This window comes from Phoxinus phoxinus (genome assembly GCF_949152265.1).
Source record: "Phoxinus phoxinus genome assembly, chromosome: 6".
NCBI classification, from domain to species: domain Eukaryota; kingdom Metazoa; phylum Chordata; class Actinopteri; order Cypriniformes; family Leuciscidae; genus Phoxinus; species Phoxinus phoxinus.
The window spans coordinates 39,654,785-39,677,153 of NC_136881.1; positions in this window are offsets into that span (position 1 = coordinate 39,654,785).

A 22,369-nucleotide genomic window follows, 5' to 3' on the forward strand; every position below is an offset into this window, starting at 1 on the left:
GGGCCGAAACAATGTTGCTATCTGGGAAGCATCGCTCACAAGAGACCCAGGACGCCTCAGAGCGCTGGAGATGAAGACGAGGTTCAGTACTCAACCGTCCAGCACCACAGAAACACAGGGAACACGACCCACTAAGCAAAATGATGTAAAAAAGACTAAATATTTAAAAAGAGCCGTTCTTTTGAACGGCTTTTTGAAAGGAACGAATCACCAAGATCCAGATCCCCTCAAAGAGCCATAAATCACATCACTAGTCACACACAGACATCAAGATTTTGCATATGATTCACAACAATGGTGACAATAAAAAAAACGCTTCATGCTGCAATGCATGATGGGTACCTTAATTCTCAAGCTTTTTTGTTTTGATTGTCACCGTTGTTGTGATTCATATCCAAAATCTCTATGTCTGTGTGTGACTTCATAATTGTGACAAAACAGTAGGAAGGTCTTAACGGTTTCAACAGTACATGAAACTTCAACTGATATACCTCTCTCTTCTTCTGAACAGGGCAAGGCTTCCAATCGGGGCGTGTCGAGACCACCAGGCGGGGAGAACACTTTAGCGAAACACTCCACTTGGCTGGACACGGGAACAAACACAGCACGACTTTAACAGTTCAGCGATGGGTGAAGCACTCAGCATTAACAGAGCCGGGCCTGCTCACAGAGGAAATTGGGCTCTTGCTTTATCAAACCCTTCCTTTTGAGACAGCGGGTGGAAGACTGTATGGGAAGAGTGCACGGCAGATTTCTATTACTTCTCCACACAACAATTTCACTTCACAGCACAAACCGGGTGAATCGTCACTTTAGGCACTGTAATTCCACTCACACACCGTGCATTAGGGCCAGCACTCACCCACCGGTCTTTCTCCCACCAGGTCGAATCTCGTCCTTGGCCAGGGCTCGACTTCGCTCCAGGAAAAGCGGAAGAATGGTGCAGCGGTTGTTACATTCGGCAAAGAGAGGACTGAAGTTGGAGACAGATCAACAATTCACTCGGTGTAATAATTCACTCGTGCCACACACTTCCAAACTCTCAACACCACTTCAGTGTTAGTGCATATAAACAACGGATCCGATACTCCTTCACTCCTTTCTCTTCCTTAGCTTCGATCTTCGCCCTCCACAGCCCAACCTCAATAAAAAGAACAACCCGCTGACAAACACAGTACCACACGGGAGGAGAACCACCCCACAGTCTGTTTTCTCTCTGCTTTTAAAGCCCCATCTGAATATGTGTCCCTCTCACAGCGTTCCCTGTGATTGCCCCATACCTGCTGTCACTCAGGCAATTGGCCTCACTGCTATGGCAACAAATTCACAGTGCATTCACCAGTTCTTGGTTCCGTTCAGGTTTTTGTCACCCCGTGACATTATGTTGTCCTGAGAGAGAAGTGATGAGCATTGAGGCAGCACTGAATGAGCAGCTGAGCATACATAGACTGGCTGAGCATGCGTAAACAACACAGAGGTGTTCAACTCAGTCGGTGTATGACATAAAAGTATCGCAAGAGCAATTACAGAGCAGATAGGCTCCATATGCCTTCTAACGCTCTCGCGGTATTTTGATGTCATAGCGCTCGGTCGGACTCGGCCTGCGAAATCGAATCACCACCACCAGTACATACACACTCACGGACTGAACCGAAAACTGTTTCTTTCGGACGCGTCCGACATACTGAGATTAACCGATGAGCTCATTGAGCTGAGACACAGTGAGCAATGAGCATGCGTGCCGGACGAAATGCATGCTACTTTATTATTCGGTTGCAAACCAAAAAGGTTTACAAAATAAAACATATTGGAAATGTTTATGACTTAATTACTTTATTATCACTGTATGAGTTTTTGAAAGAACTTGTGGAGTGAAAGTATTAAATTGTTTATTTAAAAAAGAAAATCTTGTCTTATATGACAATGTGCATTGTTTTAGTTGAAAATGCTGTTGAAGGCTGAATGAAGGATGTTTTTACTGTTTTATGGTCTCAGTGAGGGATTTTGAACAAAAATAAAGTCAAACATGAAAATTAATTGTACTATTGTGAATGCAGGTTATATTGTAAGTTTTTTTTTATGAGCTGCATCCTGGTTTCTGTAAAAAGTTGATGAAGACTATAGTTTATTAACTATATTTAAGATATGTAAAACATCCACGTTTGAACATTATAGTGCCTGTATGGACAATTAAGTTGCTAAACTGATTATGATGATTATTATTTAATTGCGTTATTTACAAATTACTTTATTTAAATGTGTTTAAGTGTATGATCTGTATCGGGCTACCGGCGGGATGAAAGAATTTACGTCATTACGTCACGCTGAATGACGTCATTACGTGATGACGTAAGTGAACTGGTGAACGAGTTTTTTGAACCGGTTCATTGAAACGAACTGTCCGAAAGAACCATGTCCACAATGTCCACATTTGAACTAGTTTTTAACCTTGTACGAAGGTTCGATGAACGTCTATATCAGACGTGCAGAACACGTAAAAAAAAGACGTCATAAAAACTTTAATTCTGGCTCCTCAGTGGACGTCTTATCAACGTCCGACTTTTGTGACAAAGACGTTGAAAAGACGTGTTCTGGACATAGTTTTGCTTAGTGGGAAACAACACAACTTGAAATGCTCTGTGTGAGTTAACTCGCTTTTAAATGAATCACGAATATTCGCTGGGTCACATGACCATAAATGATCAAATTACTTGAAGTGACCATGTCGGCCTCGTGGATCCTTCATGAAAGGATCCAGTTGTTCACTTTTGTTTGGAAAATCCTTACAAATGGCGTTCCCTTTCCGATGTGACCTTCAAGGAGGAAAAAACAGTGTGAATTTTCCTCGCCATTTTTGCCTTCAGGTTGTTTACAACAGAGACTGTTATAGTCACTTTCTCTTTATTCACCTACTTTAGAATGATATGCATAAAGTGCTATACAAATACAAATTTGCTATACAAACAGAAAAGTTGTTTCTATGAAGAGTATACTATTGCTATGGTTACTTTCCAGATGGAATTTGGAGATTTTTAATACATGCGACTGCTCCCAGTGAGACCATGTGGTCTCTATATGGTCCGCTTATGACATCTAAATCGTTAATTTGTTCTTCTACTTTTTCGTAAATCAAAATATCTGTGGCTGTATTTTTTGTTAGAAATCTAGATTACTAAGTGTGTTATTACAACAAATGGTCTTAAAAACTGGGAAAAATGGGCTTTTCTCTCAATATGTGCATGCAGTTACATATATCTTCCTGTAGATGGCACGTCAGGTTGGCGAGGCTGTAGGTGTGTGTGTGTGTGTGTGTGTGTGTGTGTGTCCGTGTGAGACGCTGTCCGAGGTGCTGACAAAAAAAAAAAATCCAAAAAAATCCATCAACAGTGACGTGTGTGGAAGTTGTGGAAGTGTGGAGTTTGGAATGTTCAGTGTTCTAATGTTACAAAATAGAAGCGTTTGAGATGCCTATAGGTCTATATGGAAGGTGTGGAGTGTGTGTGGCCTATATGTAGCAAGAGGTAAACAATAAAAATATTTTAAATGATAATAATAAAAAAATCTATAGTTTTAAGAAGAAGGTCATTGCAACTTTGCCTTTCATCTCATTGTGTATTTGCACAATGAGATGTGCAAATACACCTCTCGTTTTTTGCCACTCTGTGTTCATGTGAAATATCTGGGGTGATTTGCGTTTGTGTTGATGATAGTTTAAATGAAGTCAAAGAGAAGCTGTTTCTCAAGAGTACATGATGTATACACAGCAAAATCCCCAGTGTTAAATCAACACTGCTCGGAGCATATATGGTCCCACTCTACAGAGTGTTAAAATAACACTGAAGCAGTGTTAAAGTTAATGAGATAATTAAGAGATTAATTAAGTGATGATTGAACATTAATGATGAACACCTGCTGTTAACAAGCACAATCACTGAAGGAAAGAGAAACACAAGAACTACAACTGACTTTTAGTCACAGCTTTAAATTAAATCAGCTGAAGATAAAAATAAGACATTAAATCTGTGAAGATCTCAACAGTGAACGATTAAACAACTCCACAAACAGCATTACCAGCTTCACTTATTACTAACCAGGACTGACTTTATTTCTGTCAGACGTCTACAGAAGTTTTATTGAGAATTAACAGAGGTTTAGATGTTGATGTTTTAGTCACCATTTAACAATCACCATTATGGTGAACAGTGTTGCCTTTAGTTGTGCAATTTGATTCTTTTTTTATTATTTGATTTCATGGTCATTGTAACAGTGTTTACCAAAACACACAAAGGTTGCAAAGAAAGCCAGCAACAAAGATGGTCAGGTGATAGGCCTATAGTTTTCAACAAGTACAAATATTAAAAAATGCTATCATTTACTGAAAATGGTTATTTGGTAATAATAGATTTTCAATAACATTCATTTCTTTCTATAGATCAGTCATCAAGCTGAATCTTTATTTTTTAATTATTGGGAAAATAATCTTTGGACAAACACACAGACATCAAGAATCCCCATATGAATCTCATTAATGGTGACATGCTTTATGCCGCAATGCATTATGGGAGGCACCATAGTATAAAAATAATGGCTCCCAGCATGCATTGCAGCATGAAGCATGTCACCATTGTTGAGATTCATACTCTGATTCTTGATGTCTGTCGTTTCTAATATAAAAATAATAATTTTCAAAAAATCTGAAATGTATATCAAATTTTTAATTCAGGATGACTGCTCTGTGTAAAAAATAACAACTTTTGTTTTTTTGTCAGGGATAAGATTAATAAATCTTTCATCTTTATAATAATGAAAACGTTAACACCAGGACATGTAATATTTTTAGCTTCTTTTGTAACATATTATTAGTTTTGGTAAATATTGTTACAAAGAGCAAAATTGCACTTAAAATGTTATGAGTCAAACTGCCCAACTAAATTAAATACTGATCTCCATAATGGTGACCTTTTTTTTACATCGACATCTAAACTTTTGTCCATAGACATATACCAGAAATAAAGTCAGTCTGGTTAGTAATAAGTGAAGCTGGTAATGCTGTTTGTGGAGTTGTTTAATCCTCCTCTGCAGAAATCTTTAGAGATTGAATGTCTTATTTGTATCTTCAGCTGATTTAATTTAAAGCTGTGACTAAAAGTCAGTTGTAGTTCTTGTGTTTCTCTTTCCTTCAGTGATTGTGCTTGTTAACATCAGGTGTCCATCATTAATGTTCAATCATCACTTGATTAATCACTTAATTATCTCATTAACTTTAACACTGATTCAGTGTTATTTTAACACTCTGCAGAGTGGGACCATATATGCTCCGAGCAGTGTTGATTTAACACTGGGGATTTTGCTGTGTATTTATTTTGCGTCAGCATATGCTAAAAGAGAAAAAGGAAGCGGTTCTACAGAATTATCTTTTCTTTAGTGCCATGTGTGACATTTCAGTGAACTCGTATGCAAATAATGACTTCAGTTCTGCTCCTCTGTGACTGAATTTATGCATTGATACAGATTCAAAGACGCTTGAGTGACTTTTTAGGCATTTAATCATAATCATACATGTTCATATGGGTTTGCAAAATCATATGTGTGTTTGTGTTATATATATTATGTATACTAGATTAAAAAGTTAATTGAGACAAAGTTTAAGTTGGCTTGTGAAAATTTGGACCAGATAGTTTGAAGAAGTTTAAAGTTTAAAGTAATTTAAAGTTTAAAGTAGTTTAAAGTTTAAAGTAGTTTAAAGTTTAAATAGTTTAAAGTTTAAAGTAGTTTAAAGCTTAAAGTAGATAAAAATGTAAAGTAGTTTACAGTTTTAAATAGTTTCAAGTTTAAATTAGTTTCAAGTTTAAAGTAGTTTAAAGTTTAAAGTAGTTTAAAGCTTAAAGTAGATTAAAGTTTAAAGTAGTTTACAGTTTTAAATAGTTTGAAGTTTAAATTAGTTTAAAGGTTAAAGTAGTTTAAAGTTTAAAATAGTTTAAAGCATATGCTAAAAAAGAAAAAGGAAGCGGTTCTACAGAAGTGTCTTTTATTTAGTGCCATTCACAGCAAAAACTCCAGTGTTAAATGAACTCTCCTGGGTGTTTATATGGCTCCAGACTCAAGAGTGTTAAAATATGAGTGTTCAATTAACACTCAAGAGTGTTAAAGTTAATGAGCTGATTAATTGAGTGATGATTGATCATTATTGAAGACACCTGATGTTAACAAGCAGAATCACTGAAGGAGAAAATCTAGGCCGTTTCTCAATACCAAGTACGCAAACTTCGGACTTGCGTCCTTGGTAGTTCAGACTTGCCAAGTTCGACTTAGGAGAACGAACTCCCGAGGACGAGAGGACGCAAGTCCGGTTATTCTGCAAATGGGACAGCGGCGTTCTTGATTGCGTCACTCAGCACGCTCTGGCTACTCCGGTTATCTCTTTATGTATATTTTAGGCAACAATAAAACGAAATATGGTATAAAACAACACTCTGCCTCTTTTCATTAAAAAAAAAAAAATCTTAAACACATTAAATGGCCACACAAATGTGGTTCAGGCAACGTGTACATTGATTATCTTCACTGCATAACAACACGAAATAAAACGCAACCCTGCTTCTTTTTGCTTTCATTTTAAAAATATTAAACATTATTGAACATTAAAACTGACATTTAAAAAACAGACGGGGTTGTGTCATTTTATTTTATTATACATGAAGAGAATGTATAATAAAATAAATATAAAAAATATATATATTTTAAAATTTATAGCCTAAAATAAAATTACACAACCCTGACTCTTTTTGTTAAATGTCCGTTTTAATGATCTGATCCAGTATAAAAGTATAAGTAAATAAAAATAAATAAAGCAAACAATTCAGTCAAACATAAGTCAGCTTAATATAGCCTATAGCTCAAGTTAAATAGCCTAAATATATAAAATTATGAAACTTCACTTTGCCCTCAGCCAAAACGATTTGCCATGGAACAAATTATAGATTAATGAGACCAAAGATCGCCCGTTAGATATACACAAGACGAGTTATATCTCATGTTTAACCACTAGACTAGAGACACCAGAGCCAGCGGCAAACATCAGAAGCACTAGCCGAGGAAAAGCTGGTCCAGTCGGGGTTAATGAGCGCTGAGCGCCCGGTGATCGCCTGGATCTCACAACTCCGAAAACGTCAGATACATTTTTTAAATAGGCGCTATCTTTATAAATAAACCACATATTTGAGCTTTAAACAACTACATTCTCGACTGAAACACTCTTAGAATTACATTTCGTGACACGATAACAGTAGTATTTTGATATTACGCGGGTTTTCTCCTCTGCCATTGACACTTGCTGGTGGGACGAGATGCATTCTGGGATACCTGTCTGTCTCAAGTTTGCACAAGTCACCTCTACATGCATCCTCGGTAAAAGGGGCAGATCAAGAACACATCCGGGGATTTGAACTGGACTTGGCTAGATGTGAACTTTTGAATTGGGACAGTACTTGGGCAGCGACTGATGACGTTTCACAAGTCCACAAGAACACAAGTACAGACAAGAACGCATATTGAGAAACGGCCCTAATTTTTTAAGACACCGTTATGGTGATCAGTGTTTGCTTTAGTTGCGCTCTTGACCCATAAATCATCAACTTTAGATTTAGTTTAGCTTTTGTATCTGAGTTATAACTCTTAGAGAATTTTTTTTTGTACAGGTCATGTTAGTTATGTTTTGACATAATCATAATTTAACCTGAATCACAAATCTAATTTAGGCTACGTTTACACGTGGCTGGTTATTTTCATAAACGGACATTTCACCCCTCTCCGTTTTCAGAAAAGTGTTCGTTTACACGAACCCGTGTATATGCCGTCAAGAGCATGCCAAACCTATAGGTGGCAGTGTAACGAGAAGCTCAAGCCCACATTAGCCAATCAGAATCCTGAAAATATAGGTTGCACTTTTGACGCAGTGCAAGTTCTGTCGCATACTGTGACGTCGACTGCCTAAAATTCAGTTTTTCTCAGTTTACATGCAAACGTGAAAATGGAGTTTTCCAAAATCTCCACTCTGCCGGAGTTTTTAGAAAGAATCGTTTTCAGAGGAGAATTCTCCATTTGCGTGTAAACGAGGGGCACAACCGAAGGGAAAATGTCTCCGCTTTTCAAAATAACCATGTACGTGTAAACGGGGCCTTAGAGAGTTATGTCTACCATGTTGATTACAGCAGCCTGTGATTCTGCATTTAATGTTTTTCACCATTTTCAATATAATTCAAAGTATTTCTTAAAATTTGTTCTGATTAATAGACTTTGAAAATTACTTTATTTAGACACACTGACATCAATAATCAGCCTGTGAATCTCAACAATGGTGACAATAATAAAGCATGTTGCAGTGCATTCTGGGTGCCACCAATCAAAACTTATTCATGACTCCCATCATGCATTGCGGTATGAATAAATTATGATTTGAATTGTCTTACTAATTTCCTTTCCCTAATTGAATATTCAGTTTGTCACCATTGTTGAGATTCATACACTGCTTATTGATGTCTGTGTGAGCCTTAAAGAAAGATTGTTTTTATCAGAACAACTTTTAAGAAATCCTTTAGACTATTTAGAAAAATCTGGATCTTATGCTGTAGGATCACAGTGATGCTGCAATCAACAATGTTCATTTAAATCAGAGATTAGACTCTAAATTAGTTCAGAGATTAGGTATGATCACCTGATCAACTTTTCTCTTAGTTCATCTAAGAGTTATGACTCAGATACTACAGCCAAATAAACACTAAAGATAATGATGTAAGGGTCAAGAGCCCAACTAAAGCAAAAACTGATCTCCATAACGGTGTCTTAAAAAAATAGATTTTTTCCTTCAGTGATTCTGCTTGTTAACATCAGGTGTCTTCAATAATGATCAATCATCACTCAATTAATCACTTAATTAGCTCATTAACTTTAACACTCTTGAGTGTTAATTTAACACTCATTTTTCAACACTTTAACACTCTTGAGTCTGGAGCCATATAAACTCCCAGGAGAGTTCATTTAACACTGGAGTTTTTGCTGTGTGTGACATTTCAGTGAACTTGTATGCAAATAATGACTGAATTTATGCATTAATACAGATTCAAAGACGTTTGAGTGACTTTTTAAGCATTTAATCATAATCAGACATGTTCATCTGGGTTTGCGGAATCATATATATTTCTCTCTCTCTCTCTGTGTGTGTGTGTGTGTGTGTGTGTGTGTGTGTGTGTGTGTGTGTGTAAACTAGCCCTCCTGTCGTTTGACTGGAAGAGGAGTGTTTTGCACTCATTCAGAGGAAGTGAAGAACAACAGGATGAGTGAAAAGAGTTAACTGTAGCAAACAGATCCTAGTGCAGTTTTTAAACTCAGACCCTGCAGATTACAGTAAGGTAGGACATATATTTTACAATGCAAAAACATGTTTCAGCTTTAATAGAGGGATTATTGAATATGATATATTACTTGTATTATATGTTTCTACACTCTAAAAAGAGATGTGTTAAAAAGCAACACACAGCATGTGTTGATGGTATTTTGACACATGTTGTGTAGATTAACACACAATGTGTGTTAAAATGTAACTGGATAGAAGAATAGCATTGGGTGGAGGGAAGTTTGTGTTTATGAAAATAATTATAGGTATATTTTATATGGTATCCCATAAAAAGCTCTAAAATAAATAAAACAATACATTAAAATAAATAAATAAAATCTAAATTCATAAAAACGTAAAGATTAACGGGTGTTTTTTGGCAGCCAATCACGTCATACCTCTTTTTCAATGTCTTTTACAAATGCTGCTTTCACTTGTTATTAATAACCAATTTATTATAACAAACAATTTATTTATGTCAGACGTCTACAGAAGCTCTTATTGAGAATTACCAGGTTTGGTGTTGACGATTCATTGAATGTTTCATTTTAAGTCACCAGAATCGTGATTAGTGTCAGCCTTATTTGTGCTCTTGACCCTTGACATCAGGATTCTCTGTTTGCTGTATTTGTGTAATAATTAATTATGCACATTTTAAAAAGTAGAAATAACCATGAGAAAAAATGGTCAGATGATAGCATTATCATCATTTAGGTTTGTTAAGCTTAACAAGACATTAGAGTTATAAGAGGTTTAGCAAAATTAGTGTATTGCAATTAGCTTAAAATGTGTTGTTAAATACTCAGTGAGTACAGGACCTTACAGTCTATGCAACCTTATCCTGTATTTCTTAAAAATATATATTTTCAGTAAGTTTTATGCTTCAGTGGAAACTAGTCAAATACAGACATCAAAAATCAGCGTATGAATCTCAACAATGGTGACAAACAAAAAGCTTTGTCACAATGCATGCTGGGTGCCACTATAGTACAAAACTCATCCATGACTCCCAGCATGCATTGCAACATGAAGCTTTTCATTTGTCACCATTGTTGAGATTCATACGCTGATTATTGATGTCTGTGTTTGACTTGTTTCTGCTGCAGCCTAAAACTTTCTGAAAACATTTTGTAGATTTAAAAATCTTGCTTCCCCTTGTTAATTGAGTTTGTAAGTCTTCAATTTTTATTATAGAAATATAGGAGACTTTGCACTGTTGGATGGCATGATGTAGTTTCACAAGACCATTATAACTAATTATTACTCTCTTTGTATGGATGGACCATGAGTCTGAAATAAAGGATACTACTACTACTAATAGCACATAAATAAATTAAATGCTCACCATCCATATACTCCAAAACTTGATCAGATCAGTACTTGCTGATTCTGATATCATCAAGAAACATATAATCATATTTTCTCTCACCATAACAGATGCATTTTATTAAAATACTGTTAAAGCAGCCAGATAAACACTAAAAGAAGACTAAAGGGTCAAGAGCCCAAATAAAGGAGCCATTAATCACGATTCTGGTGACTTCAAATAAAGCATTCAATGAAACATCAAACCTCTGTTCATTCTCAATAAGAGCTTGTCTATGTAGATTCATAATGTCTAAAACATTCAGGTAATAAAATGTTCAAGCAAATTCTTTATTAAACGTCACTGGACTACATAAAAACAAGTTACCAATACGTTTCAGTGTTCATCCAAACACTCAATTGTAAAAACACAGGAAGTAACTCTGGCAAATACACACCGACAGTCACATGTGACACATATCTGACACAAGTTGTGTAACTATAACACATTAGTGTGTCAAAGGTTTCAACACACTTCTGTTTAAGAGGAATAACACATTAGTTGTGTTAAAGGTAACACAAAACGTGTAGTCCTTATAAACACAGAGATGTGTTAAGAAACGACACAGGTTGTGTGGTAAATTTGACACAACATGTGTTGTCCCTGAGCACACACACTACATGTGTTAAAATCTACACAACATGTGTTGTCCCTGAGCACACACACAGCGTGTTAAAATCTACACAACATGTGTTGTCCCTGAGCGCACACACACTACATGTGTTAAAATCTACACAACATGTGTCATTTTTAACATCTCTTTTTACAGTTTGTGTTGTTTTCATCTCATCATTTTATAAGAGTGTGTGACACTCACCATCACTGTGAATGGTATGCAGTGTTTGCTATGTTCTCAAACAAACCGGCCAGTGTAAATAAAAGTTATTTATATACAATATTTTGCCAGTTGCTATATTTTAATCTAATTCAAAAGTGCAAACTCGGTTAACTGTTATCTCTTCATGAACTTCTCTCAAAAGCAGCATTATCAATCAGGTGTTGAAGCGTGAATAATGTACAGTACAGTGAGTCTATAAGTCATTGAGCTTGAAACATTGTCTTGTACTTTGTGTGCACATGCATTCTGTACTCGACTATTGATTAAATGGTTCATATTTTTACATCTGCCCCTTTCGCTTTATTTTTTAAAAATGACACAATTTGTGTGTTAAAATGACTTACACATTTATTGTATTAAATTTGACACAACATGTGTAGTCCCTGAGCACACTCACTACATGTGTTAAAACGGACACATCTTTTTAGAGTGTATAAACGCGTCAGTCTTACTTTGTGTAATTGTAACAATCTTCCTCGTGTCTTCCAGAATGTTTGGTCTTGTCTCTCTGATTTCTCTGCTTGTGATTCCTGGTGAGTCACACACACACACACACACACACACACACACACACACACACACACACACACACACACACACACACACACACACACACACACACACACACACACACACACACACACACACACACACACACACAGTTCAAAGTTCTGCTAAACTGACAGAAACCTATATACAGTCATGGCCAAAATTGTTGGCACCCCTGACATTTTTCCAGAAAATGAAGTATTTCTCACAGAAAAGTATTGAAATTACACATGTTTTGCTAAGCACATGTTTATTTCCTTTGTGTGTATTGGAATAACACAAAAAAAAAACAGGAAAAAAGCAAATTTGACATAATTTCACACAAAACTCAAAAAATGGGCCGGACAAAATTATTGGCACCCTTAACTTAATATTTGGTTGCACACCCTTTGGAAAAAATAACTGAAATCAGTCGCTTCCTATAACCATCAATAAGCTTCTTACACCTCTCACCCGGAATTTTGGACCACTCTTCTTTTGCAAACTGCTCCAGGTCTCTCATATTGGATGGGTGCCTTTTCCCAACAGCAATTTTAAGATCTCTCCACAGGTGTTCAATGGGATTAAGATCTGGACTCATTGCTGGCCACTTCAGAACTCTCCAGCACTTTGTTGCCATCCATTTCTGGGTGCTTTTTGAAGTATGTTTGGGGTCATTGTCCTGCTGGAAGACCCATGATCTCGGACGCAAACCCAGCTTTCTGACACTGGGCCCTACATTGCGACCCAAAATCCTTTGGTAATCCTCAGATTTCATGATGCCTTGCACACAGTCAAGGCACCCAGTGCCAGAGGCAGCAAAACAACCCCAAAACATCTTTGAACCTCCACCATATTTGACTGTAGGTACTGTGTTCTTTTCATTGAAGGCTTCATTACATTTTCGGTAAACAGTAGAACGATGTGCTTTACCAAAAAACTCTATCTTGGTCTCATCTGTCCATAAGACGTTCTCCCAGAAGGAATTTGGCTTACTCATGTACATTTTGGCAAACTGTAGTCTTGCTTTTTTATGTCTCTGTGTCAGCAGTGGGGTCCTCCTGGGTCTCCTGCCATAGCGTTTCATTTCATTCAAATTTCGACGTATAGTTCGCGCTGACACTGATGCACCCTGAGCCTGCAGGACAGCTTGAATTTCTTTGGAACTTGTTTGGGGCTGCTTATCCACCATCCGGACTATCCTGCGTTGCAACCTTTCATAAATTTTCTCTTCCGTCCACGTCCAGCGAGATTAGCTACAGTGCCATGGGTTGCAAACTTCTTGATCATGTTGCGCACTGTGGACAAAGGAACATCTAGATCTCTGGAGATGGACGTGTAACCTTGAGATTGTTGATATTTTTCCACAATTTTGGTTCTCAAGTCCTCAGACAGTTCTCTTTTCCTCTTTCTGTTCTCCATGCTTAGTGTGGCACACACAGAAACACAATGCAAAGACTGAGTCAACTTCTCTCCTTTTTATCTGCTTTCAGGTGTGATTTTTAGATTGCCCACACCTGTTACTTGCCCCAGGTGAGTTTAAAGGAGCATCACATGCTTGAAACAAACTTATTTATCCACAATTTTGAAAGGGTGCCAATAATTTTGTCCGGCCCATTTTTTGAGTTTTGTGTGAAATTATGTCAAATTTGCTTTTTTCCTTTTTTTTTTTTGTGTTATTCCAATACACACAAAGGAAATAAACATGTGCATAGCAAAACATGTGTAATTTCAATACTTTTCTGTGAGAAATACTTCATTTTCTGGAAAAATGTCAGGGGTGCCAACAATTTTGGCCATGACTGTATATAGATCACACATCAAATGAGTCTTTAGACACTCCCTGGAAATACTATTGGCGCCATGTTTGTGTTCATGTAAAGTGTTTGTTATCCTCTGGGTCGCATGTTAGAATATTTGGGATATAGAGATCATGAGCAGGATTAGTGATCATATGTTGATCTTGTTGTATTTTGTCTTGTGGATGCACTGTAAAAAATGTGGCTGCGATTAGTTAAAATTTGTTGAGATAACTTAAATATCCAACTTAACCAAACTAAACTTAAGTTAACTAAACTTAATATTTTAAGTCAAGCTTGAACACATACTTTTTAAAGTTGAAACAATGTTGGATTTTAAGTTGTGCTAAATAATCGCAGCAAATTTTTTTACAGTGTGGTGAAGTAAAACTGAAGAGTAAAGCACACATTTTCTGAATATTCTCAGAACTCTACACACAAATAAAAAACACACACACACACAATGGGCAAAACCCCTCAATTCTCCTGCAAAATTAAACTTTACATTCAAAACAATGTTATTTTTTCTCAAAATGGTATTTTGTTTTCAAATGACACAATGTAAAATCCGATTAGTTCAGCTTACTCAAAAAAAAAGCATGCAAACCGATTGCACTTAAAAAAACTATGTACAGTGGAATAGGTATTGCGTGTTGTATTAACAAATCCTTGTTATATGGTAAACTTACTATTGAGTTTAAGTTACTAAAATAAATGTGTGCGCTGTACTTGACAATTTACTTTAGATGTACTCCTGACTTAGTTATTTGAAATAGTAATTAGTCTATACTACCCAGTCAACACGGTGATCTCACAGTGATCTCATCATGTGGTCACAACGTGAGCAATGTGAGTTCACAGTGAGCTAAAAGTGTAACCTCACAGCGCACTCACTGTGTGCTCATGGCCGCAATATGAGCTCATCCCAGCTAGAAATGTTATTGTTCTATGAATGTTTTGAGAGCATTATATTATGTTATGGTTTCTGTAGCTAATTTTATTTTTGTTACCAGAATGTTCTCCTAAAAAGTAGGATAACAGTCTCTAAAAACATTTAAAAAATGTTTAGTGATTACATTGATAGAACATTATCCCCTAACATTATTATAAGGGTTTAGCGGGAAGTTTCCCAGCAGACACAGGACTGATCCTCTTAAAAGAGGTTTAGATGTCGAAGTTGGTTTGAAAGTAGTTGTTTGGTTTGGTCACCATTATGGAGGTCAGTGTTTGCTTTAGTTGGGCTCTTTGGCCTTGACTATTTAATGTTAGTTTTTCTCTGGCTGTTGAGTTTGTTAAAGAAAGAGAAAATGTGAAGTAATACACAGCAAACACTCCAGTGTTAAATTAACAATCCTGGGAGTTTATATGAGTCCACACTCAAGAGTGTAAAGTGTTCAAATATGAGTGTTAAATGAACACTCAAGAGTGTTAAAGTTAAAGAGATAATTAAGTTATTAATTGAGTGATGATTGAGTATTAATGATAAACACCTGATGATAACAAGCCGAATCACTGAAGGAGAAAATCACAAATTGTAAGCCACCATTATGGAGATCAGTGTTTGCTTTAGTTGGGCTCTTGACCCTTATATTATTGACTTAAAATGTTGTGTGCCTGTTGTTATTATAACAGACAGATGACTAAAGAGAAAAAGTTATCTATTGGTTATGTTATGACAATCATAATTATTTCTGATTTAGATTTAAGTTGATTATTATAGCATAACTGTGATTCTACATAAATATCCAGAATATTTGATAAATAAATACAGAATAATTTATAAAATTGTTTTGAAAAAAAAAATACTCATTTTATGCACACACAGACATGAAGATTCAGTCTATGCATCTCAACAATGGTGATGAGCAAAATATTCAATTAGGAAAAGGGAATTACTTCGACAAATCAGATCATAATTTATTAATTCCGCAATGCATGATGGGAGCCATTAATGAGTTGATTGGTGGCAGCCACTGCAACATGCTTTATTATTGTCACCATTGTTGAGATTCACAGGCTGATTATTGATGTCTGTGTTTTTGATCAGAACAACTATAATTGGATTATATTAAAAATACTGTAAATCATATGATTTAGAAACTTAGAGCTGCTGTATAAACAAATTAACCCAAACTATCTAAATATGTTTTGATCATTTCAGATCACAATATGATTATGCCAAAACATAACCGACACCATCAGATCACAATTTCTCTTTGTCCGTCTGACTGTTATTAATCAGTAACAGCAGACAAGCAAAATCTAAAGTTAATAATATAAGGGTTAAGAGCCCAACTAAAGCAAACACTGATCTCCATAATGGTGGCTTACAATTTGAGATTTTCTCAAATTTTATTTTATTTTTTTTGTAATAAGTGAAGCTAGTAATGCTATTTGTGGAGTTGTTTAATAAAGTTGGATCCTGACATCAGAAAAATGTTTAGACGTCAACCCAATTTTAATTTTCAACCAAAATTTGACATCTGAGTGATGTTGGAGTCCACGTCCAATAACATTTTTAGCTGGGATGAGCTCATATTGTGACCATAATATGAGCACACAGTGAGTGCACAGTGCGGTTACACTTTTAACTCACTGTGAACTCACATTGTGATCATATGGAGAGATCACTGTGAGATCAAAGTGTTGACTGGGTAAGTAATGCCATGTGAACTTTACTTTGTGTGTACTCTAAACACAATTATTTAAGTTGGGCTAACTAATGTGACAATTCCTGCAACTTCTTGTTTTTAGTTAAAGAGCGATTCTAAATTTACTTGTTAAAACCATGCAAACCGAATGCCTTGAAAAGACCAAGTAACTGTTACTTCTGTAAATTAAGTACTTCAAATGTTGATTTTACCTTTTTACATTTACAGTAATCAATTGACATTGAGAATATCTTCAGAATAACAATCTCAAACACCAAATGCTCACCTATATGTTAACTCTGTTCTGCGAATTCGTACACTTGTCACAAATGTACCAGAGAATAAGTATAAACTATCATAAATTAGAAATATTTAACACACAACCACATTATAGTTGAAAAACAGATTTATTCTTTGAACCTTAACCATTGGTATTTAGCTTCCAATGTTAAAATCAAAGTCTTAAAACCTTTTGAATCTGATAAAGTATGCATTACCTTGACATTTGTAATTTTATTCTGATTGTATTTTATCATCTTATTTGTCCAGATAAACCTTGTTATTTCAATCAAATTTTGGCACAGGATTTCAAAATTCTTGACTTGGCTAAGTTAACTTTTTTTAACCGGATTATTTGTAGGAGTATGAATTTTTTAGAAATATACTTGTTTTTATGAGTGTATCCGGTACAGAGATGTTTACTGGGAAAACACAGTCGAATCTGTACTTTAGACAGTTAATAGAGATACTAATTGGTTTCGAAGAGATTAAAATGTTAGTCATTACTTTAAGTGATCAGTCACTGTAAAAATGAAAACATAGATTTTATTTATATCTAATTAATAAAAATGAGGCAACAGATTACAAGCAATATTATTAATTAAATTTAACAAATTAAAATTGAGTAATAATTAATCAAATTAATTCCTTAAAGGTGCATAGCGCACGATTCTGAGTAAGCGAAACTGCAGCCAGAGATGTGCACGCACTAGACAAAAGTTTTCTTTTTTTTTATCTTACGTGGAGTTTGCGTTGATGTTTGAAATGAACTACAAGCAGGTCTCTTACAATCCATCTTCTACGGAGAATGCCGGCGAATACACAAACCTGCCAGACATAGCTATGTGAGCGTGCCGTGAACGCGCATGACGCCCAGTCTCAAATTCCGGCCCGAATCCCTCTTATTTATTTTACTTTACAGGATTATAGAGACAATCTCAGTGATCAGAGAAGGGCTCATTCAGCCCATCAGGCAATTCTTTAAGCATTTATGGGTTAGAAAAACGGGTATTTTTAACATGAAAAGTTGCTTAATGCACCTTTTAAATGTTAACCATTTAAAATTAGTAAAAAATACAAAATATATGTTATTGCCAACATTGAGGACACCTGATGTTAACAAGCAGAATCACTGAAGGAGAAAACCATAATTAAAGTCACCATTATGGAGATCAGTGTGTGTTTTAGTTGGGCTCTTGACCCTTAAAATATGAATTTTAAGTTTTGTTTGGCTGCTGTACACGAGTTATAACAGCAGATGAACAAATAGAAACGGTGATCTGATGGTGATGGTTGTGTTTTAACATTATTATTATTTCACAATCATTTACTCTGAATCACTGAACTCATATAGAGTCAAATTTATGAGTTAGGTTAACTTTATTAACTATAGCAGTACTGGTCTTGTTCACCATAATATTATTAACTTTTACAAAAAACTTTTATAAAATTTCTAAAAGTTTAACTTTTACAATTAACTTTGACTTTTATAAAGCATATTGCTGTGCATTCTTGGTTGCACCAATCAAAACTCATTCATGGCTCCCATCATGCATTGCTGCATGAATAAATAATGAGCTTATGATCGGAGGTGATCTGTTTGTCACCATTGCTGAGATTCATACGCTAAATCTTGATGTTTGTGTGTACCTAAAAAAATAATATGTATATATATTTTTAAGTTTTATTGATTTAATCATTTGAATATCATTGAAAAGGCTAAAAATATTATGCAGATAAAATTAATAAAATAAACCTAACTCATGAATTGGACTCTATATGAGTTCAGTGATTCAGGTCAAATGATTATGAAATAATGATTATGTTAAAACACAATCAACACCATCAGATCACCGTTTCTATTTGTTCATCTGGTTGTTTTAACTCATGTACAGCAGCCAAACAAAACTTAAAGTTAATCAAGTAAGGGTGAAGAGCCCAACTAAAACACACACCGATATCCATAATGGTGACTTTAGTTACCTTTTGTTATTTGGCAATAACATATATTTTGTAATTTTTACTAATTTTAAATGGTTAACATTTAAGGAATTAATTTGATTAATTATTACTCAATTCTAATTTGTTAAATTTAATTAATAATATTGCTTGTAATCTGTTGCCTCATTTTTATTAATTAGATATAAATAAAATCTATGTTTTAATTTTTACAGATAATGCTGTGTTGGCTTTAATGAACTTTTTTATGTCAACAGGTCCCACGTAACTAGGTTACATTGGATTTATGTAACATTATTTATTTCAATTAACTTAAGTTAATTACATAAAGTTAATCCAATGTCGTTTAGTTGAATAAGGTTAACAGTCTTAATTTTGTCCAAAACAATGAAGTTAATTAAGTTCAATTATCCTAAAATTTATATTTTTACATTGAACCAAAACAAATAATCCAGCTTCACACAGCAAAAACTTCAGTGTTAAATTAACTTTCCTGGGAGTTTATATGGCTCCAGACTAGGGCTGGGCGATATATCGCATGACATTGTTAGGCGCATCTCATCAGTAAAGCCGGTTCCTTGATTAGTAGTAAATCGCCATCACCTGCTTTCAGATGTAGCGGCATTTACTACACCAGGGGTCCTCAACTCTGGAGCACGAGATCCACTTTCCTGCAGAGTTTAGCTCCAACCCTAATCAAACACACCTGAACAAGCTAATCAAGCTCTTAATGATTAATACAACTTACAGGTACACAACAAAATCCCGAGTGTTAAATCAACATTGCTCAAGAACATATTGTCCCAATCTATAGAGTGTTAAAAGTGTTAAAGTTATGGAGATAATTATATGATTAATTAAGAGATGATTGAGCATTAGTGATGAACACCTAATGTTAACAACTCCACAAACAGCATTACCAGCTTCACTTATTACTAACCAGATTGACTTTATTTCTGTCAGACGTCTACGGAATTGATTGTTGAGAGTTGATATTTAAGTGATCAAAAAAGTATGCTACCATTATGGTGGTCAATGTTTGCTTTAGTTGGTCTCGTGACCCATTTAATTTCTAAAGTATCCAAATATGCTTTTATGCTTGCAAGACTTTTAAAAGAAACTCATAAAGAGTTATTTGTTAAAAGTCAATTTTCACATATTTATTTATTTTTTTAGTTATTGATTCAGGTACAGTAAATGTGTAAAAAAACGTTATATTAAACTATATTAAACTATAAAAGTCAGTGCTAAAATTTCTTCTGAAAATATACACTTAGACATCAACTCTTACCATACAATCCTCAACAGTGGTGACAATAATTATCCATACTGCAGTGCATGCTGGGATTTTTGTCAAATTGTGATACCCAACATGCATTGCAGCATGAAACTTTTTGTTTATTGTCACCATTGTTGAGATTCATATGCTGATTTTTGCTGTATGTGAGTTTGGTAAATACTGCAGAATAATATATTGTATGCACTTATCAGTTTTAAAATTCCACACGATAAATGATGCCAAACTTATTTCCTATGCTGTAGTTTCACAGGGTAGACAATGCAAACTCTTCAAATGTATTAATAACAATATTAATTGATATTAATTAGTGACTTTACATTCAATAAGTTCAGATTCCAATGTAATACTATCATAGTCTGATTTTACTGCTTTTAAAACATTACATTCGTTATTGCAGAATAAAATCTATCAAAAAAAGTGACGGGTCAAAAGCCCAACTAAATCAAACACTGATCTCTATAATGGTGGCATTATATTTTTACTAAAAAAACATCAACATTTAAACCTCTGTTAATTCTCAAAAATAACTTCTGTAGAAGCATGGCAGAAATCAAATCAATCTGGTTAGTAATAAGTGAAGCTGGTAATGCTGTTTGTGGAGTTGTTAACATCAGGTGTTCATCACTAATGCTCAATCATCTCTTAATTCATCACTTAATTATCTCATTAACTTTAACACTTTTAACACTCTGTAGAATGGGACAATATCTACTTGAGCAATGTTGATTTAACACTGGGGATTTTGTTGTGTACCTGTAATGTTGTAGTAATCATGAAGAGCTTGATTAGCTTGTTCAGGTGTGTTTGATTAGGGTTGGAGCTAAACTCTGCAGGAAAGTGGATCTCGCGGTCTAGAGTTGAGGACCCCTGTACAACACAGAGCCGTAGTTAACTGAAAAGCTGAGCCATATCGCATTAATTATCGCAGGCGATACGTCCACGATAATTATGCGATGTTGCTCAGCTTGTCAGTTAACTACGGCTCTGTGTAGTAAATGGCGCTACATCTGAAAGCAGGTGATGGTGATTTACTACTAATCAAGGAACCGGCTTTACCTACGAGATGCGCCTAACAATCTCATGCAATATATCGCCCAGCCCTACTCCAGACTCAAGAGTGTTACAGTTAATGAGCTAATTAAGTGATTAATTGAGTGATGATTGATCATTATTGAAGACACCTGATGTTAACAAGCAGAATCACTGAAGGAGAAAATATATTTTTTAAAGACACCGTTATGGTGATCAGTGTGTGCTTTAGTTGGGCCCTTGACCCTTAAATTATTAACTTTAGAGTTTGTTTGGCTGTTTTATTTGAGTCATAACTCTCATATAAAAAAAGAGAAAAGTTGATAGGGTGGGGTTGGTTTTGTTTTGACATAAGCATAATATTGCCTAATCACTGAACTAATTTAGAGTCTAATCTCTGCCTTAAATGTACATTATTAATAACAACATCACTGTGATCCTACCAAATAAGATCCAGAATTTTCTAAAATAGCTGAAGGATTTCTTAACAGTTGTTCTGATAAACCAAAATATTTATTTTAGGCACACACAGACATCAATAATCGGTGTATGAATCTCAACAATGGTGACAAGCAGAATATTCAATTAGGGAAAGGAAATTACTAAAACAATTCAGATCATAATTTATTCATACCGCAATGCATGATGGGAGTCATGAATAAGTTTTGATTGGTTGCACCCAGAATGCACTGCAACATGCTTTATTACTGTCACCATTGTTGAGATTCACAGGCTGATTATTGATGTCAGTGTGTCTAAATAAAGTAATTTCCAAAGTCTTTTGCTTGTAAGAAATATTTTGGATTGTATTGAAAAAGTGATAATCAGTAACTGTAGAATCACAAATTGCTGTAATCAACATGGTAGACATAACTCTCTAAATGAGATTTGTGATTCAAGTCAAATTATGATTATGTCAAAACATAACAAACATAACTAAAATAACCTGAACAACTTTTCTCTTCATTCATCTGAAAGTCATAACTCAGATACATAAACTAAATCTAAAGACAATGATTTAAGGGTCAAGAGCCCAACTAAAGCAAACACTGATTACCATAACGGTGTCTTAAAAAAATAGATTTATTCCTTTGGTGATTCTGCTTGTTAACATCAATATTCTTCAATAATGCTCAATCATCACTCAATGAATCACTTAATTAGCTCATTAACTTTAACACTCTTCAGTGTTCATTTAACACTCATATTTTAACACTTTAACACTCTTG